General features: G+C 45.0%; 1 protein-coding gene across 2 annotated transcripts in view; it reads right to left on the bottom strand.

Annotated features, from left to right (window-relative positions):
* The window catches only part of TMEM9 (transmembrane protein 9), a 207571-nt gene extending 194895 nt beyond the window's left edge, over window positions 1-12676 (bottom strand). Inside the window, exon 1 of one of the 2 annotated variants that reach the window (XM_069238891.1) lies at window positions 12508-12676. The gene's annotated coding sequence lies outside the window, so the exon portion shown is untranslated. Of the gene's footprint in view, window positions 1-12276 lie in introns of both variants that reach the window. The other variant, XM_069238892.1, reaches the window with a different exon arrangement.
* Window positions 12677-22129: the final 9453 nt, after the last annotated feature.

Consider the following 22129-nt stretch of genomic DNA (forward strand, 5'->3'; position numbering starts at 1 on the left):
TTAACATTCGCAATCGCTTTTAGGGAATCACTATTAGGGAATGGGATTCAATTCATCCCTATGGGCCTGAATGCCCATAGGTGCAAATGGTTTTGCATTTCCCAATTTGCGAATTCCTGTATTTAAAAAAAAAAAAAAAAAAAAAAAAAACGCAAATTAGGTAATGCAAATCCAAGGGTGCTGGGGGCCTATGGCCCCCTTTGATGCACTCTCTCAAAAAATTGTGCACATGTAAAGAGCACACATGCCCTATGGGCATGTGCGCGCCACATGGCACTTTTAAAAATGCATTTTTTAAAATTGCACATGGTTACCACCAAATTTGAATTTATGGTAATTGCATTTCCTAAATGCTCAGTTCGCATTTCGGAAATGCATGATACATGTGCACAAGTAATCGCAAATAGGTATTCCCTATTTGCAATTACCTATTTTGGGAATCGCAATTTGCGATTCCCTATTCAAAGTCGCAATTTTAGGGAATCGCTAAAAATTGCGATTCCCTAAAATTGCACTGCACTGCCTTTCATACATCTTGAAAGGCGATTTTGCATTCGCAAATGGTGGAATTTACCGATTCGCGCAGTTTACAAGTGCAAAATCCTTTGATACATCTGGCCCTAGATCCTAACTATAAAGACCTAAAGGCCCCCTGGGACCCTGCCACAACAAAAAAGATTATTATTATTATTTTATTTTTTAAGTTCACGGCGAATTTCGCAGTGATTTTTTTTTTAAAAAGCAAACGCAGTTTACCGCGCTTGCTTTTAATTTTGCCCACGGGTAGGCCCAGTCCCCGGGTCATGCAGCCTTACATTAAAAAAATGTGTGTGGGGGGGTGCTCCATCTTCCTGGAGCTTGAAAATAAAATGATTAAGGGTGGCCTTGGGGCCCACCTCAGGACAAGAATAAATAGAAATGGGGGGGGGGGGAAGGGGGGGGAGGAAAGGCAGCGCTGCCCGCCCTGGGGACCACCACCTCCCCGGGGCTAGAAAATAAAATGATCCTGGGAATTACCACTTCCACAGGGTTTTATCTCATAAATATGTTGGGGGCCGTCCTGCCCCCCTAGGACCATCACCTCCCCAGGGCAGCATGCAAAACAAATATAAGGGGGGGTCTGCGGACCCCCTACGTGCCACGGAGACCAACACCTCCCTGGCGCTATAGAATGATTTAGAGAGATTCTGTTGCGGACTCATGCCCTACTACTTCCCCAGGTCAAAACTGAAAACATGGAGCCCGTCTTGGAGCCATACATTGCCCTGGGGACCGCCGGCAGGGAGCTGCTATTTGCAGGAGGAGAGAGCCAGCTGGGGCCAGGAGAGCCTTCAGGTTTGCACCACGGTCCCCAAAAGCACGTTGTTGTGCACAGTACAAATCATCCAAGTGTGTTTTCTCAGCAGTTCCACCTTGTAGAGATATCTGATGAAGATGCTCAAGGAACAATCACACAGTTGGCATGGGCAGTGCAGGGGCCCCCGTGGACAGCCGTGTTCCGGTTTTCACTGCCCAAACTACGGGCAGTGAAAAGCGCGATGGGTGCCATTGCACCCGACGCACTGCAACATTGCCACCGACTCGATTATGAGCCGGCATCAATGTTGTGGCCGGTTTCCCTCTGGGCAAGTGGGCCGAAACGCTGTTCCCCCCGCTGGCCCTGCGGGAAACTCATATTAGGGCCAGTGGGCGGAAAACCGGAGTGGCAGTTTTCCGGTTGAAAGAGTTTGGCGGGCGGCCTCCGCCACCCGTCAAGCTCATAAATAGGGCCATAGTAACCATAGGGCACGAGTTACAGTTACTTGAAATAACTAACTTTAACTGCTGAAGTTCTATAGTTTCGTACATTTAAAATGTGAGGCTAACTAGAACACCCCTGTAACCTTTGTTTTTTAGGTGAATATACACACACACACACACCTCTGGAATATGTGTTTTTCATGACAAGAATCTGGCAGACAATGAAACTGGTCTGAAGAGATTCTAGGAAGAATTATTACAGTACAAATCTTGTACCCTTAAGAATTGTCAAAGGGGGTGGCGTGGCTAGCCGCTAGTGGAAATGGCCTCACACTGAGCTGGCTCCATTGCTGCCAGTGAAATATCCCCTGTAATACGGCAATCATCCAGCCAGTGCCCTACAAGAGGCAAATTTATAAGTCCCCTGTAACGTAGGTGAACATTATTTACCCCTTCTTTTTTTCTGTATTGTAGGGTCTGGAAAGTGGAGCGGATGGGGTGAGGGAGAGAGCCCATGATGGCGCATTCGGTCCCTGCGTAAAATGGACATGAATGCTGAGTCACTCTCCCCCCAAACCCGAGCGACGGAGCCGACCTGGTGAGATGCAGAGGTCCAAGTGGCCGGGACCTGGCCGCTGACGTGTCTGGACCTGCCATCGCTGCAGGTGAGGCTACGGGGATTGGGGCCTGCAGCGGCTCCTGGGCTGCTGTGGTGCCCTGTGTGGACTCTCTGTCCCCTATGTCCTCCCCCCTTAATCCCTGCAAGGGGGTGCAGCCCAGGGAAAGCAACTCAGCATGCAGATGCTCACAGGGGCCCAGGTGTTTGGAGCCACTCACTGAGACCTTGCCTCGGCCTTGTGGCCAACGTGTGATTTGCATCGCCTCCAGACTAAATGCTGCAGGAAAGACCTTGAGGAGTGGCCGGGTAGTTTCTGAGCGGTGCTGAGTTGCTAAAAGAAAAAAGGGGGTCCTCTGGGGCCCCAGGCTATTATTGTGGATTTGGGTGGCATCCTTGCCGCCTCACGGAAACTGGCCACACCTGGGTTTTAAAAAGAGCCCTCGTCTGCCTTCTGCTTATCGGCTGCAGGGGCTGTGTATAACTGCCCCCCCCTCCCGTCCTACTTCCAGGGCTCATATTGATACTGTCTCTCCTAGGGGATGATATGGAACAGCGAGGGGGACGGCTTGTCAGGCCATCACTGTGGTGTTGTTGGTGTGAACGGAAGATACAGGGCTTAGGGCTACCTGCGCCTTGCCGCCCAGTGCGGGACATGTGGCCTCCATTGGATGCGAGTTTGTGCGTCTGCCTTTCAGACACCAACTAAATGAGCCATGCTTTGAGTTCTGCTGCTTGTCATCTCCTCCAATAATGCAATTGTGGCTCCAACAAGCAGTTGCACTTCTAAGAACGGTGGGCTGTTACGGGAGGGAGGTTTGCAACCCTGTGGTGGTGGTGTGCACTGCTCCTGGCCACCTACTGTATCTTATGGGCCACACCCTGTTGATACTGGAAGAGAGGCCAAGCAGAGATGATCCTAAGGAAATGGGCAGACATCAAGGCTCTAACTCGATACAATCCAATAAACTAGACAAATACACTGTAGCCATGATGATACATGGTGGAGAAACGAGTACTACTGCTGGGGGATATAGGGACCAGACGGTGGAGAGCCTGGCTGAGCCTTCGCTGCGTGAAATAATGTCAGCGACCCAAGACCTTAAAAGGTACAATTGAGCCTAAATTGGACGCCGTCACGATCGACATCAGTCTTTTGCGGGCTGAGTTAGGGAAAATCTCAGAGAATGGGACAGTGGCAGAGGTGCACATAAATGACTTAAAATCTACAGAGAAGCGGCTGGAAGAACAGGTTGAGGCCGTGACGAAGCAGAACGCAGTTGTGAACGCCAGGCTGGAGGATCAGGAAGGAAGGACCCAGCACAATAACTTTCAGGTACTTGAGGTTCCGGAGGGCGCAGAGGGACCAAGTGTAGAGTTCTTCTTAGAGGATCTTATACTAAATACCGTTCTGCTTAAAAGACTATCTGCATCGCCACAGCACCAGAGGCCCTGAGATACATCAAGGGACACATGAGAACCTTGAAAGGGTTTAAAGTTCGTCCTTAAGACTGCTGCTGGCAGGAGGCCGGGCTGGTGAGCCGGTACTGAGCAGACTGGTGTATTGCGATTGAAGACACCTGGTTAGATAAGAAGGCACTGGCTCATTCAATTGCTAAATTAGTGTGGATACCAAACTCAGTCTGCTTACGCACATCAGAGTTCTTAGTGGCTGAACTAGCCTTCCTTCGCTACAAGATATTTCTCTTTGGGCTATAGGTACTCTGCAAGTTGGAACAGTGGGTTGTTCTAGGCTCACATAGCAGGGTAGCATGGTGGGGAGACTTATGGGGGTTTGTACAGCTGTTCAAGTTAATTGTATTATTATTTGTTTGACTAATTGCTCACGTACACAAGGGTTAGAGATAGGGAGGCAACGGTGGTTGGAAGGTGGGGTAGTGACACAATGGGCAGGTTTAACCCTCACAGTGAGAAGGTGATATTAATTAGAAGATATGCTTGGGGGGGGGGGTCACATGCATAATGAAGTGAACATTTGGACCTGGAATGTAAGTGGTCTGAAAAATAAGGTTAGCGTACATTGGTGCTTCAGTATCTGCATCAACATGCCCTGGATATCATATTACTCCAGTAACCAAATCTTAAAGGTAATCACTATAAGGCCCTAAATATGTTTGGCTATTTATTGGTGGCACGTGCTGGTTGTTCCACAGACTTTTGGGGGTTTAGAATCCTCAAAACTTCAGCACCTTTCACACTGCTGCACAGGTGGCACGATCCCCAGGGTAGATATGTGGAAATATCTGGAACATGGGAAGGTGAAATACTTAACATCTATTCAGTCTATGTCCCTCCGCAGCTACACGATGTCCATACCAGACATAAGTGCCTTGTTATTGGATTTGCCAGTGGGAACCCTGGTTTTGGTGGGAGACATGAATGTGTTGGTATATCCAAGGATGGACAGAGACTGGGGCTGATATAACGGGTAAGAGGGGGCCTCTGCAACCCTTCATGGAGGCTCTGGGTGTTGAGGATCTCTGGAGGCCACACCATCCACTTCAGAGACGACACACATTTTACTTTGCACTACATAGTAGTTTCTCCCAATTGGATTATATTTTCACTCATCATGGGGTGCGGGAAGATTCAGAGAGGCGACACATCATGCTAGGGGTATCTCTGACCACTACTCTGTGGGTGTACTACTAAAAGGACCAGAGAAAGAGTTTGTGTTACCCCCAAGAATAGATTCCTGGTATTTGAAGGCTAGGGGCTTCAGGGAGAAACTGAGTGAGGAAGTGGAGGCATATTTTGTTAAAAATCTGGGTACAGCGGATTCTCTGTGTTTGTTGTGGGAGGCTTTCGAGACTGTCCCGAGGGGCAAGGCTCATGCAGTAATAGGTGGGATGAAGAACGAGCGTAGCCTAGAATGTTTTAGGATTGAAATGGATATTGTAGAACTGGAAGCCAGAACTCAGACTGAGGGCACGGCGGTGCTTAAACACCAGCTGCAGCTCTGCCAGCAAGATTTTAGGATATTAGCTGAAGGTTGGGAGCAGGGTCACACATTGGCAATGCAGTGCAACCTCTATGATGTTGGTGATAAGGTTAATAAGCTACTCGCCTGGATTGAGGAAAGAGATAGGGACGGATTCTGGGTGCTAGAGGTCACAGACAGACACGGCACCCTTAGAAAAACTAGTGCATCCATAGCAGACGCATTTGCAGATTATTATGAGGATCCTCATAAATCCATGACGTCCAGAACTGCACCCGACTGTACTGACTTGGAGGGAGAGATAGCTCTGCTTACAATCTGCAGCGAGGAGAGGGAAGCATTGGAAGCGGACTTGTCTGCAGAGGAACTTGCAGTGGCTTTGCGGGACTTGCGGAGGCACCCAATGGCCTTCCGGTAGAAGAATATAAAAGGATGGTTGACAAGGTAGCTCCACATATGCTGGCTATGTTCCAAGAGGCGCGCGAAACAGGTTGACTACCGATTGATCAATGTACAGCCACAATAAAAAGGGTAAGCCGCCTACTGACTGCAGCTCGTGTAGACCTATATCCTTGCTTAATGTTGAGGCTAAGGTGTTAGCAAAAATATTGGCGATTAGACTACGCGCAGTTATTGCATCTATTATACACCCTGACCAGCCTCATAGAAGCACCAGCCTCAATTTGCGGCACTTGTTTGGTGTGATCCATGAAACATCATGGGTGAAATCAGATCAGACGGTGGCGATGTCCCTCGACGCAAAAATGGCATTTGATATAATTGAGTGGAATTATATGTTTGCCATGTTGATAGGGCTGGGCATTGGCACCAAGCTCTATGGATGGGTCCGGCTCCTTTACCAGGAGCCCTTGGCTAAGGTCTGGGTCAATGGGGCGGTTTCCCGAGATTTTGCATTGCAGAAGGGCACAAAGCAGGGTTGCCCTCTTTTCCCCATGATATTTGCTTTGGCCCTTGAACCGCTTGCGACCTGGGTAAGACAGGACCCACTGGTGCGAGGAGTGAGATGTGGTGGGGGCTGGGATGAGCACATATCACTTTATGCGGATGACAACTTGCTTTATTTGACCAGCCCACACAATAAGCAGAAGACTGCACATATTTGACTTTTTTGGCACCTATTCTGGCTATTGAATCAATTAGGCCAAATCACTGTGTTTTCCTATGTCGGGAGATAATGCACAACTCCCTGGGAATGTGTAGTACCACTGGTTAGAGAGGGATTCATGTATCTTGGGATATATATTACTCAAGACCCGCAGGAGTTTCTGCATCTGAACCCTTTTCCACAATTGGAGAGCCTGTAAAGGGATGTTGCTCACTGGGGAACACTTCCATTGTCCCTGATGGGCAGAACATTATATAAGCTGTTGACACTGCCACACCCTATATACGTGCTCCAAAAACCCCACGTATAGGGTCCCCCACAGTTTTTCAGAATTAACCATGAGGTCTGCTCCTTGCTCTGGCATGGAGGGTCACCGCGTATTTCCCTCTCCAAACTTCACAGGGACGTCTATGATGGGGCACTGGCAATTTCAAATATAGTCAAGTACTACTGGGCAACCCAACTACTGGTGATTAACGAGTTTTTACCGACAGCCCGGAACTGGTGCATAGAGTGGACAGAGATGCAGTGCATCTAACAGGCTACGAAGCAATCCTCTACTGAAAGGAAAGGGAGCATAGTCTATGGGAACATACTCAAACGGTTGTCCGGGTATGGAGGGAGAAGACTAGACTTTTGGGCTGGAGTGGTAGACTCACCAACTTGACACCCCTATAGAGCAGCGACCTCCTCCATGAGGCTGGGGGACTGAAGCGTTTTATACCCTGGGAACTGATAGGTATTGAACACTACGGAGATGTTTGGAGAGATCGGGCTTATATTAACTTTTGCATCCCTTAATCAGGAATTCGAGCTGGCAAACTCAGAAAGTTATAGGTACTTACAGCTGAGGCATTCCCTAAGGAGACATATATATTAGAAGGGGAGCAGCTCCCGGAGGAGTCACCGCTGGAGGATCGCCTCCTAACGGAACACGTCCCAAACAAAGCGATTGCCGTTATTTACCTGAAACTGGTCCTTAATTCTCCTGATTCATTGGCTACACTGAGGGAGGCCTGGGCCGGGGACATGGGCGACCTTGAGGATGGGGAATGGACGGAAGCAATTCAGAACCAACGTAAGATAGCAATAGGTACAAGGTTTAGAATAGTCCAGCTCAAAATACTACATAAATCCTATTACTCAAGGACTCAACTGGCCAAGATTGCTAGGGTGCCCTTGTCGACATGCCTTAGGGCAGAAGTCTTCAAACTGGGAAGCGGGCCCCCCTAGAGGGGCCTCAAGCGATCCCAAGAGGTTTCGGGGGTGCCATACTCTAGCCAAAAGAAGCATTATACAGATAACAGGCCTTTGTTTTAAGCAGAAGCATGTTATTGCATTTTTAAAAAGGTAACATTACTAAACTGCAATGTTTAAATAGGTCTAGACATATTTAAACATTGCCATCTTTATAAAATCATTGTGAAAAATTCTGAGGGGGTGCCCAATGATTTTTATTTTTCAACTGGGGGGGTGCTGCAGCATAAAAAAGTTTAGAGACCACTGCCTTAGGGGGTGTGGATTGGAAGGCACCTTTGTCATATCCTCTGGGAGTGTCCGGTAATACAGGAATATTGGAGGATAGGAGTTGAGTTTATGTCCCAGGTCCTGTCAATTGAAATTGCACTAGATGCAAAATGGCTCCTATTATCAGTGTCGGTGGAAGAGTCTTGGACTAAATTCCAGAAAATAGGGCTGCGTTTGGTTGCGCGAGTGGCCAAGCGAAATATTGCAAGGATGTGGGGTGGTGCTGATCCACCTAGACTCAAAGACTGGAAGTCAGACTTAGACTGGCGCCAGAGAGCTGAAAATGTGATTTATCAAACCTGATGCTGCCCCAAGAAATTGGAGAAGGTATGGGGAAGATGGCAGACATATAGAGGGCTCTGATGGGGGGGGGGTGGCACATGTCCTTGGGATGGTAGGACACTGTGTACTAGTTCAGTGTTGGTAACTTGTGGTATGAAATACGCTGGCCTTAAAAGCACCATTCCTAATTATGTTGTGCCCTAATCTGACTGTCATGGTTTTTGTAACAGCCATATTTGTGTTACAATATATGATAAACAGGATTGTTAAAATTGTATGATGAGCATGGTTTAGAAAATAATTAAAAAGAGTTAAAAAAAAAAAAAAAAAATGGTCAAAGGGGTGATAAACACCGAACTCCTTACCTAATTACTAATCTGTGAGATCTCATGTCACAAAATAAGTCTGCATGCTTTAACAGGGTGCAATAATAAGTCACACTTATAGGCTTATTGGCTTTAACAGGTGTAAACGCCTATTGTCTTTAACAGGTGTGTTTTATAATAAATAAATCAGGTCTAGCCTGTGTCAGAACTTTTCATAAGAGATAGATCAGTTCTATTGCATATGAAATAAGTTTTCCCAATGAATCAATCAGGTCTATGGCTTTTGCCATTGGATCATCACTGTAACAGTCAGGCCAACTGTATTGAGCATAAGCTTTCTGATAAGGTAACCATCAATTACATTAAAAATATGTACAAAATGACAGCTGTCTAAAAGCAGTTCCCCCACATAAGAAGGCCTGGCAAGGATTATCATAGTTGAAATCGTCTACCTCCACAGTTTTCTGAGTCAGTCACCAACATCAAAACCCTTGCCTACTATGGTAATCTATGGAATTCTATGTATACAAATACCTGCCTACAAGCTTTAGCACAATACTATGACAATTCCCCAAAATAGGCCTTTTTGCTTTAACAAATGCATTTCACAATAACTGAGCCAGGCCTACTGCCTTCATGATAACTTTTTTATAATGAAACAGAACAGACCTATGGCACAGGACGTAAATGTTCCCAGTGAGCCATTTAGGACTATAGTCTTATCCCCTGGCTTCACACCGTAACCAGAAGTGTGAAAAAGCTGATAACCATCATGTATTTGGTTAGAAAATTACAAATATGATTAAATGCATCTGTTAATTACAAAGACCACTACTAAGGATGTTGGTACATGCACTTTGTCTAAACATCTGCAGGCTATAAGAAGGACCTATGTAATTATGGGATTTTGCACCTGCTGCATTTTCCTCAAATTTATGGATTTTCCACATTTGCCACATAATCCATTATGTGCTGTATGATCTTTGGATTTTAACACAAAAATGTATAAGATTTTGTTTGTAGCTCAAATGGATCGTATGGTATTATAAGCGCCGCTTTTGTAGTCACGTAGCAGAAAATCCTTTGCAAAAGTTGAATGCTCTCCTTTCTGTTGCTTATTGCTGTATTTCGGTACTAAAATGGTTATAACAAGATGATCCTTTTGTTCAGACAGTGTTAACTAATGTGAAAAAATGGCAAAATAAGGAAGCAATATTAGCACAAAATGTTCTACACAGGGCAGCATAATTTGACTTTTCAAGCCACATCGTTTGGTTAATCTGCCACATAATTTGGTCCTTCCTGACCACATAATCCCAGTGGTCCTGACTATAACAAAAAATAGGAATGTAGTACTCCTTTGTGTAACTATCCCTTACTTCGAATAGAAGACCCTGTAAAGAAAATTAACTAAGTACTAGGGCTGTGAGGATTAATTTCTCTGATTATTTTTGCGGTCACCACTAAGAAAATCTTTTGGGAGCTACCGGAGAGTACTCTGCACACCCGGGCCCTGCTGCTATTGCACCTGCACTTAAAACAAGAGAAGTTTCAGCACTGAAAATACACCACCCTGTCAAATGGTGAGTTCTCAAATCATCAGCATCCATAAGTAATGGCTCTCATATAGGTTTAGCCTCTGGAAAGTCACTGACACCTTAACAGTGAATAGGTACCCCAACTTCCAAAGTATGCTAATGTCTGAGAACTGCCACAATTTGCCTTTTAGTTATCTGAGGAAGAGCTGAGATATCCCACAGATTGGACAATGGGTTGCAATGGAAGCTCTGTGGCTTATCTCCTGCTGCTTTAGAACTAGCCTTCACTGCAGGTGTTTACACTTTTCCGATTAGTATACTAAACACAAAAATACATCTTTAATAAAGTATTTAGCGGCGCACCTTCATCATAATGGTAGTACCTCAAAGGCTCCAATAAAGCACTTTATAAATGTAGAGGAATCCTTTGTTGTTTGTAGGTATCTGCTGGGGCGAAACCTAGTGTGCGCACCCACTCAGGGGTGCAATTTAGAGAGAACTATGTTCAGGGCTCCTTCCAGGGGACAGCCATCAGTTCCTGTTCACTTATGATTTTCCACAGGTCCAAAAAGCGATCTTACTAAGGCTGAGGTTCCAACTTGCAGGGCTCACCAGCTGTGGGAGGGGGACACCACAAACCTCTCCTAGTTTCTCTCTGACCAATGGAGTAAAGATTTCCAGGCCCAGACATAACTACTTTTACAGTTGTTCCTGTTTTTCTTACTGCCAACAGACCCAAAATGCCATTTGTCAGGGTATTTTCCAGATGGTGAGTCTTCGGCCACACAAAACTTGGTCTCTGAGTGGGTGTTTAAGTGGGGAGTATACCATGGTAATCCTAGTGTCTTCCCACATTTAACACCACAATTCAGTTTGAAGCAGGCACTGAACCAACAACTAGCCCAGAGACAGACGTCTGGTAGGACAAAAGGTAGACCCTTCATCTACAAGGTAGGGGGAAACATAAGAATTGCTTTGGCATCCTGTTCTCTCCCTTCAAGTGTGCCCCAAGTGTTACATTGAACTGACAAAAAGGGGTCCACAACACACATTCTGCATAATGTCTTGGGCTCAAAAGAATCAGCTCTGCCCATTCAGGTCAGCCTGATGTTTGCTCCTGGGAGTAAGTTCACATCTCATTCACATATATTCAGCACTGAGCATAGGATGGGAGAAGCTGGAGAACTAATGCAAATTAGTCTACAGGATCTTGAAGCACGGAAAGGATAACTTTCTAAAAGTTACTTTGCCCTAGCATGTATGGTTAATTTGACTGCTTGTATTTGTAGTTTTTTCCCTACTCATCTCTATGGATACTGAGTTTATTGACATGGCTGTTGTTAAATAAAGCAAAAGGGAGAATGCATAATATTGTCTCCTGTCCTGTCATAAAACCACAGAACTCCACTGGGCCTTCCTATGAGTTACTGTTTTAGCAACTCTATCTATGCATGGATATATATATGCAAGGTAAAATCTAATCATTTTTAATCAGCCCTCACTGTTAGCTGCATCTTGAAGAGAGCAGCTTCAGCAATCAATGCGTCCTGTAGAGAGTAAATGTGTTTTCTTCACCAAAGACATGGACGATTTTTTTTAATAAACGTCTACATTTTAACTACATAATTAAGCACTGTTTTCTTATAAGTCCACGCCCTTGCAGCCACGTTATCCTTGAGGCATCTTGATGCCATGCTGGCATGTTATGTTACAAGACTGCATTTGCATGGCATCCTTCGGTTATCTATGCGCAGCACTTTATGACTAATAATACATGATTTAAAATAAATCAATTTTTACCTCCTGCTATAAACAAGCCACATATTTCTATGAAGGTGATGCACAATAATGTGCAAATTTCCATACAGGTACTGTGCTCCATAAAGCGTAGATTGTACAATCTGCATGCTAATTTCTCTTCAATTGCTGAGCATTTACTTCTTGGTGGAATGCACTACGTATAGTTTCCTGCACGTGACAAAAGATTTTCTGGAAGGGATGCAAATTAGCCAATGCATATGTCACGGGTGCTGATGTAAATTTTCCGGCCAGTGATACACTCGCATGCAGACCTCCCCACAACTGGTGCACTTTACTATGCACACTTCGCCACAAGTGATGCACTCCTGACAATCCTTATACCCCCCCCCCATACTCACTTTACATACATGTCCTGCAGCGTCTCGGCATTAGCGCAGACCCTAAGCGGTGTCTTCCCCAACGATTTCCCTGCAAGTTTCTGCACTCTTTTCATATTTTACGGAAACTGTAGCACAAATCCTCAACCCACTTTGCCCAAAAATGTCAATAAGGATAGCAGAACGCAAACGCCTCACTGGCAGTAAATTCAGGAAAACATGAAACCCTCACAACATCCCATTTCTTTGCACCTGCTGCGTGTATCTTCCACCATCCAGCTTCGCCAGTACAAGCGTCAAAACAGACGAGGGACTAAACTGGAGTCAGAGGCAGATCCACCATTCCTGTAAAGAAATCAGCGAGCTCATTGAGCCGTCGACTGAGAAAGAAGACGAATTCCACTCGAAAGAGAGAAAGGACGCCCGCAATTAAAATGAAACAAAAAACGGACTGCTACAATTCTGAAACGTCAGAAATTAAGGAGGGCGGTCGGAATAAACGTTAGGAACGTTTAATAAAATTGAGATTAGGTCGGATCCAACTCAAATTGGTAATTTAATTATATTGAGAAATTTGGGACGAATAAAATCGGCAGCAATAATTTCAATTTGTGATAACAAATGCAAATATTCGCTGTCAGGCCTTATCCCCCTCAGGTGCCAGGCCTCTTTTTTGGGCTATTTGGGGCAGTTCGCGCTTAGGCCCTCTTAACTTTTTGTCCACATAAGGTCCCCACGCCAAATTTGTGTCCTTTTTTTCTAACATCCTAGGGATTCTAGAGGTACCCAGAGTTTGTGGATTCTCCTAGAGCAGTGGTTCCCAACCTTTTGATTTCTGTGGACCCCCACTTTAACATTAATGGAAGCCAGGGACTCCCACTGAATCATATTTAGAATCTGGGGACCCCCGCCAGTGTCATTACTGGAAGGGCTGCACAAGAAGCCTTGTGATTTTCCCCCCTGAAAATGGCATCAACAAAGGGGTTGTGGTGCTAAAATCACCATCTTCCCAGCTTTCAGGAACAGGCAGAATGAAAAATGTTTCTCGCTATCGTGTTTAGAATTTTATGGCAAGACCGGAGGCTCCTCTTATGCTTCTCAGACTTGCTTTATTTTAGTGAGCACCAGTCAAGGAACAACTACAATTCCCATGAGGCAAAGGGAAACAGAGCCAATGGGTAGTAAAAACGTATTGGGATATGAACCAATGGGAACAGGAGACCTGATAATAATCACTACACTTGACTGCAACCAGCCCTCTTTCTTGCTGCTCGCAGTCAAGGATAAGTGTTCACTTTATTCTACCGTTTATTTCAAATGTTTTATAATGACTGTTTAATTCAATTGTGTTACATTTTAGTAATTCTTTACTGTTTCCTTGCCGCCGCATGTGCCAGTTTTCCATTTGCCGCCCGCTGCGCCGCGTTCCCGGCAACCGGTGGCTCTCCTGCGCCTCTCCTCACGGCGCGCGAGCGCCCACGGCGTTCTCACACCTTCTTCATTCTTTAACGGTCGTTTCCGGCTCCTCACCGTTGCGCAAGTTCTTCTGTCAAACTTGCATCCTTGACAATGGTCGTGGGGACGCTCATTCTTCTTCTTTTCTCTTTGACTGCAACTCCTCTTGCCGGTCTTTGTCTGCCACACCCCGTATATCGTTTTTCTCCGCCTCTCTGCCTCGGTAATGACCCGTTGGGCATGTATTACCCTCTCTCTATTTACCACACTGTTTTTTCCTCAGTTAAAATGAATAATGATAACTTCCCTGACCACTCCAGCAATCAGGATGATATTTTTGGCCAAGATTTTGGAAATCTTATTAATGAGGCAGTAGCAAAGGCCATTTCAGTTTCTATGGGCAAAATGACAAGAAACTTTGAGTCTTCTGTTAAAACTATGGTTTCAAAATCCTTACTGGCCCATTCTGCGTGGGAAAGCAGAAAACGTAAAATTAAGGATTGGACTGCCCAAAAAGCCCAATTTGATGTCACCTCAGATGGTGCTAAACTGACTGGTGAAGTCTCTTCACCCCAGTTTGAGGATGAGTCTCCTCCCAGGCCTCCTTTAAAGGAGGGAAAATTAAAGACCTCCCATGAAAAATGTACTGCCAAAACCAAACATATTTCCAGTGCGCCAAAGAAAATCGTAATATCTCACATTTCTGACACTGATGAGGATATGGGTGACATGAACGACCTGGACGACGATCCAGATATTTGGGGCTCCCTCTCTCAGTCCTCTCCTCCCCTTAAAAAAACAAAATTTGACCATTCCAATCCTTTCGCAGACAAACTAATCCTAGATTCTGACGGTAATCCCATGTTTGACCCTTCCCTCCTCCACCATCCCAATTCCACCGATTGGCTTCACTCCTCCCACGTAGGGGATTACATTGCTTCCCGACTGAGACTGCCTTTGGATAAGGCCACTAGGGCCAAATTGAGATCTGAATGCCCCGGACCATCCCTTTGTTCCAACATTACATCCACTCCCTCTAATGACCAACCCCTCCTTACTTTCTTTTCTAAGTTTGGCAAAGATCCCCGCAAGGGAGTCGACAAAGCCTGGTCGAACTGCCAGGACAAACTCTTGGACTTGGTGGGTCCATTGGCCCATATTTTCGATATGGCAGAAATGGCGAAGATGGACAACCCTGATATTGACCCTTCTGAGCTTTCATTATAGATCCAGGGAGCCTTTTGCCTATTAGGCAACGCAAACGCTGCTATTACGCATGAGAGGAGGAAAGGCCTGTTACTAAAACTAGATCCAAAACTGGCTAACCTCGCGTCTATTGACCCAGGCATTAAAGCAGACGGACTCCTTTTTGGCGAGTCGTTCATCAAAGACTTGGGAAAATTTGTCTCTAGCTTTGCCTCCATAGATAAGGCACAACAATCCATCAAGGAAGTCTTTAACCAACGGGTTTTTGCAAAGGCTGGTACAGGCTATACTCAACCCCTCAACCAGCATTTCAACCCCACCTCTTCGTTTCTCTTCAGAAATGTCCTCTCTCATTTCGGAAGAGATTCAGTCACTTCTTTCCAAACAAGCCATACAAGTTTCTCGTCCGGATCCTTCAGGCTTTCTAAGCACTCTCTTTTTAGTCCAGAAAAAGAACAAGAAATTAAGACCCGTTATCAATTTCAGAGATTTCAATTGCTTTGTCGTATACAGACATTTCAAGATGGAAACTATCGTCCACCTAAGAGATATTCTCCTTCCTTGCTACTATTTGGTTCGTCTAGACCTTCAGGATGCGTACCTATCCGTCCCGATCCACGTGGATCACAGAAAATATCTCCAATTCCAGTGGCAGGACCAAACCTACCAATTTTCGTCCCTTCCGTTCGGCCTTTCATCAGCACCCTGGTGATTCACGAAAATAATGAAACCGGTGACAGCCCATCTCAGATCCCTAGGTATCAGATTACTAATCTACCTCGACGACATCCTCCTAATGCACCAGAACCGCCTTTCCCTTCAATCCCATCTCCAGACCACATGCTCCCTTCTCTCTCATTTAGGTTTCCTCATCAACAAGGAGAAATCCATCACAACTCCTTCCCATAAAATAGAGTTCCTGGGGTTCATAATCAACTCCTCTTCCGCTACGCTGCATCTTCCTCAGCTAAAAGTAAAATCCATAAAATCAGAAATTCTGAAAGTACTACACAGTTCCCAGATTCCTCTCAGATCCCTAGCCAGAATCGTGGGTCTTCTCACCTCTTCAATTCAGGCCATATTCCCCAGTCCCCTCCATTACCGGGCTCTTCAAAGACTAAAAATTTGTCATCTCAGAAAAGGCTTTCATACTCGGAGACAATTTATTTGGACCAGGAGTACCGATCAGAGCTTCAATGGTGGATAGACCATTTAGATGCCTGGAAAGGCAAAACTATCTTTGCATCAGCCCCAGATCTTGTGTTAGAATCAGATGCAAGCCTGACGGGCTGGGGCGCCTGCTGTGGTTCAATCTCGACTGGAGGTTCCTGGTCTTTCGAGGAGTCCAAATTGCATATTGCGGGCTCCTTTGCAATCAAAAGCCTCGCAAAAAACAGGGTTCAATGTACCATCCTCCTCCGTATGGACGATGTCTCGGCTGTCAGCTACATAAACCATTTAGGGGCACCAAGTCAAAACCAATAGCAGATCTGGCAAAAAGCCTTTGGGAATATTGTCTCCACAACAAAATCTCACTCTCCACAGAATACCTACCAGGTTCCCTCAACGAGATTGCGGATTGGCATTCTCGCTTCCTCAAACATTCCAGCGACTGGAAACTCCATCCCTTAGTTTTCCAATCTCTTTTACACAAATGGGGCCCATTCAAGATAGATCATTTTGCCTCTCGTCTCAACACACAACTTCCACTGTTCTTCAGCTGGCGCCCGGATCCTTCATCTCTAGCCTCCGATGCTTTTCTCCAGGATTGGTCTTCTCTCAATTACGCGTTTCCTCCGTTCATAATGATTACCAGAGTACTCACTCAAGTCAGGCGCCAGAAAGCAACTGTAATAATTGTTGCCCCCCTTTGGCAAGCTCAAGTTTGGTTCCCTCCCCTCCTCGAGCTCACAACAGACTTTTTGGTCCTTCTACCGATCTTTCCTTCCCTTCTACGGAATTCCCTAGGTTATCCACATCCCCTTATTCTCAACATCACTCTCACACTTTCGGCCTGGAAGGTATCGGGTCTTCCCAATCTTCCATTCCTATTTCGGCAGAAGCTTCAGACTTCCTTAATAAAGCCTGGGCCCCGGGCACCAGGAAAGCCTACTTTCCGCCTGGTCTCTTTGAAAAAGCTGGTGTGTGGGAAGAGACCTCAATCCCTTTTCAGCCAATATAATTTACATAATTAATTTCCTAGTTGCCTAAGCTAGCGCAGGTTAGTCTTACAGAACAATCAATTTGTATAGATCAGCTATTTCCTTACAGCATACCTACAGCAATGGAAAACCCATCGGAGAACATCCTCTACTCTGTTGTCTACTCAAGGAAGTAAAGTTTTCTTTCCCTACCTTTACCCAAGTATTTGAAACTTTGGGATGTTAATGTTGTTTTAAACCTGTTTCTTTCCTGCCAGGATAATTCTGACCTATCCTTAAAAATGCTTTCTGCTAAACTTACTATGTTACTCTGTCTGGTTTCTATCAAACGTTTATCAGATGTGAGAGCTTTAGATATTTCCTCTTGTCAATTCTCCCCTACAGGTGTTATTTTTTCCATCAATAGATGTACCAAAACCAATCTCCGTTCAGTGTTTTACCCTTATTTCCCTAACCAACCTAAATTATGTATCTCAGAACGTCCTCGTGTTCCCAGCTCCTTATTTGTTTTCTCAAACCTCACAGGCCAGTTTCCTCAGCTACCCTAGCTAGATGGGTTCGTTGGGTCATGTCCTTAGCTGGTATCGACACCTCAGTTTTTGGCGCTCACTCTTCCAGAGGAGCTATGGCTTCCAAAGCTTGTTGGGTGGGTTCTAGACTAGAGGACATTCTGAGATCAGCTGATTGGTCTAATCACAATGTCTTTAAAACTTTCTATTGTAAACCAATTCATACAGCAACTTCTGTCATTATTAACATGCCTTAAACAAGCATAATAGGAGCCTCCGGTCTTGCCATAAAATGTAGATTTTCCTAGTATTCTATGACCGAAAGTCTTAATTTTATTAAAGACATGGAGGCGAGTATTATCCCTCCTGAGAGACTCTTTAACATTTGTTTTTTTCTCTACTTTTTTCCCTCCCCACAGTATCATCTAATCAACCACAGAATTCAACCTGAACGTCAAGCAGTATCTTCAGCGACACCATCCTCGTCCTACCATCTTCCTCGCTGTCAACTTCATCCTCTTCCTGCACCTTGGATCTCCCCGCGCTTCCAGTCCTGGATGAACTTTTTTCAAGATCTTTGTTCTCTCTTATTGACAGTTTCCATTTTTTTTTGCTATTTTTCCCCTGTTCGCTCACACAGACTAACCTTCTCACACCAAGAAAGAGGGCTGGTCGCAGTCAAGTATAGTGATTATATCAGGTCTCCTGTTCCCATTGGTTCATATCCCGATACGTTTTTACTTCCCATTGGCTCTGTTTCCCTTTTCCTCATGGGAATTGTAGTTGTTCCTTGACTGCTGCTCACTACAATAAAGCAAATCTGAGAAGCATAATACTCGCCTCTGTGTCTTTAATAAAATTAAGACTTTCCGTCATAGAATACTGGGAAAATCTACATTTTCAATTCTATTAAGGACATGGAGGCGAGGATTATGCTTTTATTCCCATGCTTTAATAAAACTCAGCAGCCAATAAGAAAGACGTTTTGTAAGAACTCCAAATCCCATGAACCCACCATAACACATGAACAACCATAAAGACCTGCCCTATAAAACCTTCATGAATAAACATCTCTTCCTCTTTCTTTGCACATAGACACAGTTAATGCACTGACGCCAAAAGTGTCACACAAAAATAAACCTCAAGTCCAGAAAAAACAACAGAACTTCCGAACCAGGATGAAGAACATCTATCAATGAAGTGGAAGAAGAAGGAATCCCGAGGAGATATTAAGGCGATGAAGGGCAATTATTTGTCTTCTTGACCTAAATGAAGAAGAAGAAGAAAAATATGGCCATAAACACTGTCTTATATATAAATAAATAAACAGAGTTAATTCACACATTTTTTTTATACATGTAATACAATGTTAATATCAGGATGGGAAAGAAAAATTGTAAGAATCACAACAATCATTATGCAAAAATATATATATATACATATATACAAGGAATCACGAAAGACTTAATAATGAAATTTCAAACAATGAGAGGGATAATCCTTACCTCCGTGCCCTTAATAGAATTGAAAATTCTAAACATGATAGCTAGAAAAGTTTTCATTCTCTGTCAGGACCGGAGGCTCTGATTATGCTAGTTTAAAGTCTTGCCATTACTATTGATGTCACATCTAAAATAGGTTTATAATAGAACCTTCTAAACGTGGAATCAATAAGCTGCGCTCAAAATGTCCACTAAACAAGATCCCAGGGCAAAAGATTTTGATGGCGTAGCACCTCTCACAGAATGTGTGCCAAATTTGGATACATCAGTGCCAGCTTCTGACAAAACCCATTTCACCCATCTGGCTAGAGTTGCTGAAAAAACTGCTCGAAATTGTTTCTGCAGAGAAATAAGCAATTGACCCGACATATCAGACCGAAATTCGTCCGTACTTACTTCATAATCCTTCAAGCATTGTACCACTCAGAGCTTGCTATTATCAGAAAATGCTGGATAGGATACCAACCTAGTAGGGCACTTAGTTCTTCTGGATATGACAAACGAAACACCTTCAGGAGAGAATCTTCTCCCTGCCAAATCTAAAGCTTTAACATCAGACACCCCTAGATGGTAAGCTTAGCAGAAAGCTGTTTCTTGGAGAGATATTTATTGGAAGGCCAGGAATCCAAAAATTGTAGAACAATATTAACGCCCCAAAGCTCTGAATATTTGGGTAAAGGGGAGTTTAACATCCTGATACCTCGAATTCATTTACAAACAACAGACAATTGACCAACCGGTCTACCGTCAATGAAGACATGACCAGCAGAAATGGCTGAGCGAAAGATGCTAATAGAATTATAAGCCGTCCCTGAGGCGGCCAACGAAGCTAGGAAATTCAAGAATAAGGTGCAATTGGCATTAAAGGGATCTGAATCACGTGAAGTACACCAACTACACCAGCGTCTCCAAGCTGTGGCATAGCGCTTATGTGTGTTGTGGGCCCAGGATTGATTGATGAATTCCTGAGCTTTGCTAGAAAGGCCTGGGAGGCTCCAGTTTTGCCTGAAAGACTCCAAGCTAGTAGAGACAGTTGACCTGATAGGATCAAAGGATGAGGAGATCTCCCCGGATCCAGAAGGAGATTCCACCACCAAGGCAAGAGGCTGGGAGGAGCGCAGGCCAGCTCCATAATGATGGGCAACCAAGATTGGGCTCTCCAATATGGGGAAATTAACACCATTTCCACTTCTTGTCTCTGAAGATGTGCTAGGACCCTGGGGATCATTAGAAATGGAAGGAATGCATAAGAGAGAAAAGGAGTCCAATCCTGAAGGAAAGCATCTGTCGCTCTCGCTCCCAGATCCGGATGCCAACTGAAGTATGTCGGAAGTTGAGTGTTCAGGTGTGAAGCGAAAAGGTCAATTGTGCACGGACCCCATTTCCGCATGACAGTTCTGAAAACTTGAGGATGTAATCTCCAATTGCTGGCATCACTCAAATGACGGGAGTGCCAGTCCGCTATCACTTTCCGTTGTCCCAAAAGGTACTCTGCTGTCACCGAAATGTGATTCTGGAGACAATAATGGCAAAAATCTTTGGCAATCTTCGTCAGCAAATGTGAACGTGTTCCTCCTAATTTGTTTACATACCGAACTGCTGAAACATTGTCCATCCTGAGCAGAATGCAACATTTCGCTTTGCCTGCTGTGAAGCTGCGAATGGCAAAGGAACCCGCTAAGAGTTCCAGGCAATTGATATGCATCATTACACATGGAGAGAGGAAGAGGGAGGAGGGGGGATAAATATGGAGGAACACTCCGTACTTAGCTCCCTATAATTCAAAATACACACGAAAGTACGGGGTTCTCTAAAAGCGGACGTCGCGGATATTAGCGTAGCCCTGGGTTGTATGTATTCCTATTTGGAAGGGTAAAGTCAGTGGAATGTCAGTTGGAAATTACCGAGTGGAACAGCGAGGGGTGGGAAGAAAGGGATTTCCTTTTACGGACTAGGTGGTCTCACACACTATATAGTGTCATGCTTCATCATTTGACCACCTAGACCCACCCAGGTAGGACAGTGCCACCTGGGCGGACTCAACCTCACTGTTAAAGGAACAGGAGGGAGTGCGTAAATAAACTTGTTTCTGGAAAGATCGGGGGCATTCGTCAGGGCCTAGGATCCCTACGTCTCACGTTGGAGGGAAATACTCTATGGGGAAATCAAAGAGTGAGAAAATGAAAAATGAATGATCTACATTACCCAAGGAATTACCTTGAGGCGGCCCTTTTCTTAGAGGCAGCTAGCCTCTGGTATCCAGGAGGGGGAGTGTCCCCTTATAGTCACACATACATCAAAGGGGACGCTCGCCGTGCGCCTACTTCGTCCTCTCCTTGGACCGCTTGTGACCGGTCACATTGGCTCACTTTTGAGGGCAGAAACATGTTGGCTAGTAATTAGTTAGGTGACCCTGTGAGTCCTTGTCCTCACAGAGGTGTCCCAACCCCCCTTTTTAACTACACCAGTCAGACACCACCATTAAATTTGTTGCTCTTCACAGGTGTCTGCTTAGGTGTTTTTAGTTTTTCAGTAGATTAGCTGGATCCCGATCTTTCCAGAAACAAGTTTATTTACGCACTCCCTCCTGTTCCTTTAACAGTGAGGTTGAGTCCGCCCAGGTGGCACTGTCCTACCTGGGTGGGTCTAGGTGGTCAAATGATGAAGCATGACACTATATAGTGTGTGAGACCACCTAGTCCGTAAAAGGAAATCCCTTTCTTCCCACCCCTCGCTGTTCCACTCGGTAATTTCCAAATTGATATGCATCGACAGCTCCTCCTGAGACCAACGACCCCTGGTGGAAAGTTGGCCGCAACGAGCACCCCATAGGCTGGCATCCGCCTCTATGACTAGGTCCGAGGAACAGGGGAGGATGGCCCTTCCGTTCCATGCTTCCATGTGAGTTAACCACCAAGATATCTCGATTCTCGGTTCTTCTGATAGGGGAACTGACTGAGAATAAGACAAGCCCTTGTTCAAGTGCATGATCTTCAGACGTTGAAGAGACCTGTAGTGCAGGGGGCCCGGAAAAATCTCC

This window comes from Pleurodeles waltl, chromosome 6 (genome assembly GCF_031143425.1).
Source record: "Pleurodeles waltl isolate 20211129_DDA chromosome 6, aPleWal1.hap1.20221129, whole genome shotgun sequence".
NCBI classification, from domain to species: Eukaryota; Metazoa; Chordata; class Amphibia; order Caudata; family Salamandridae; genus Pleurodeles; species Pleurodeles waltl.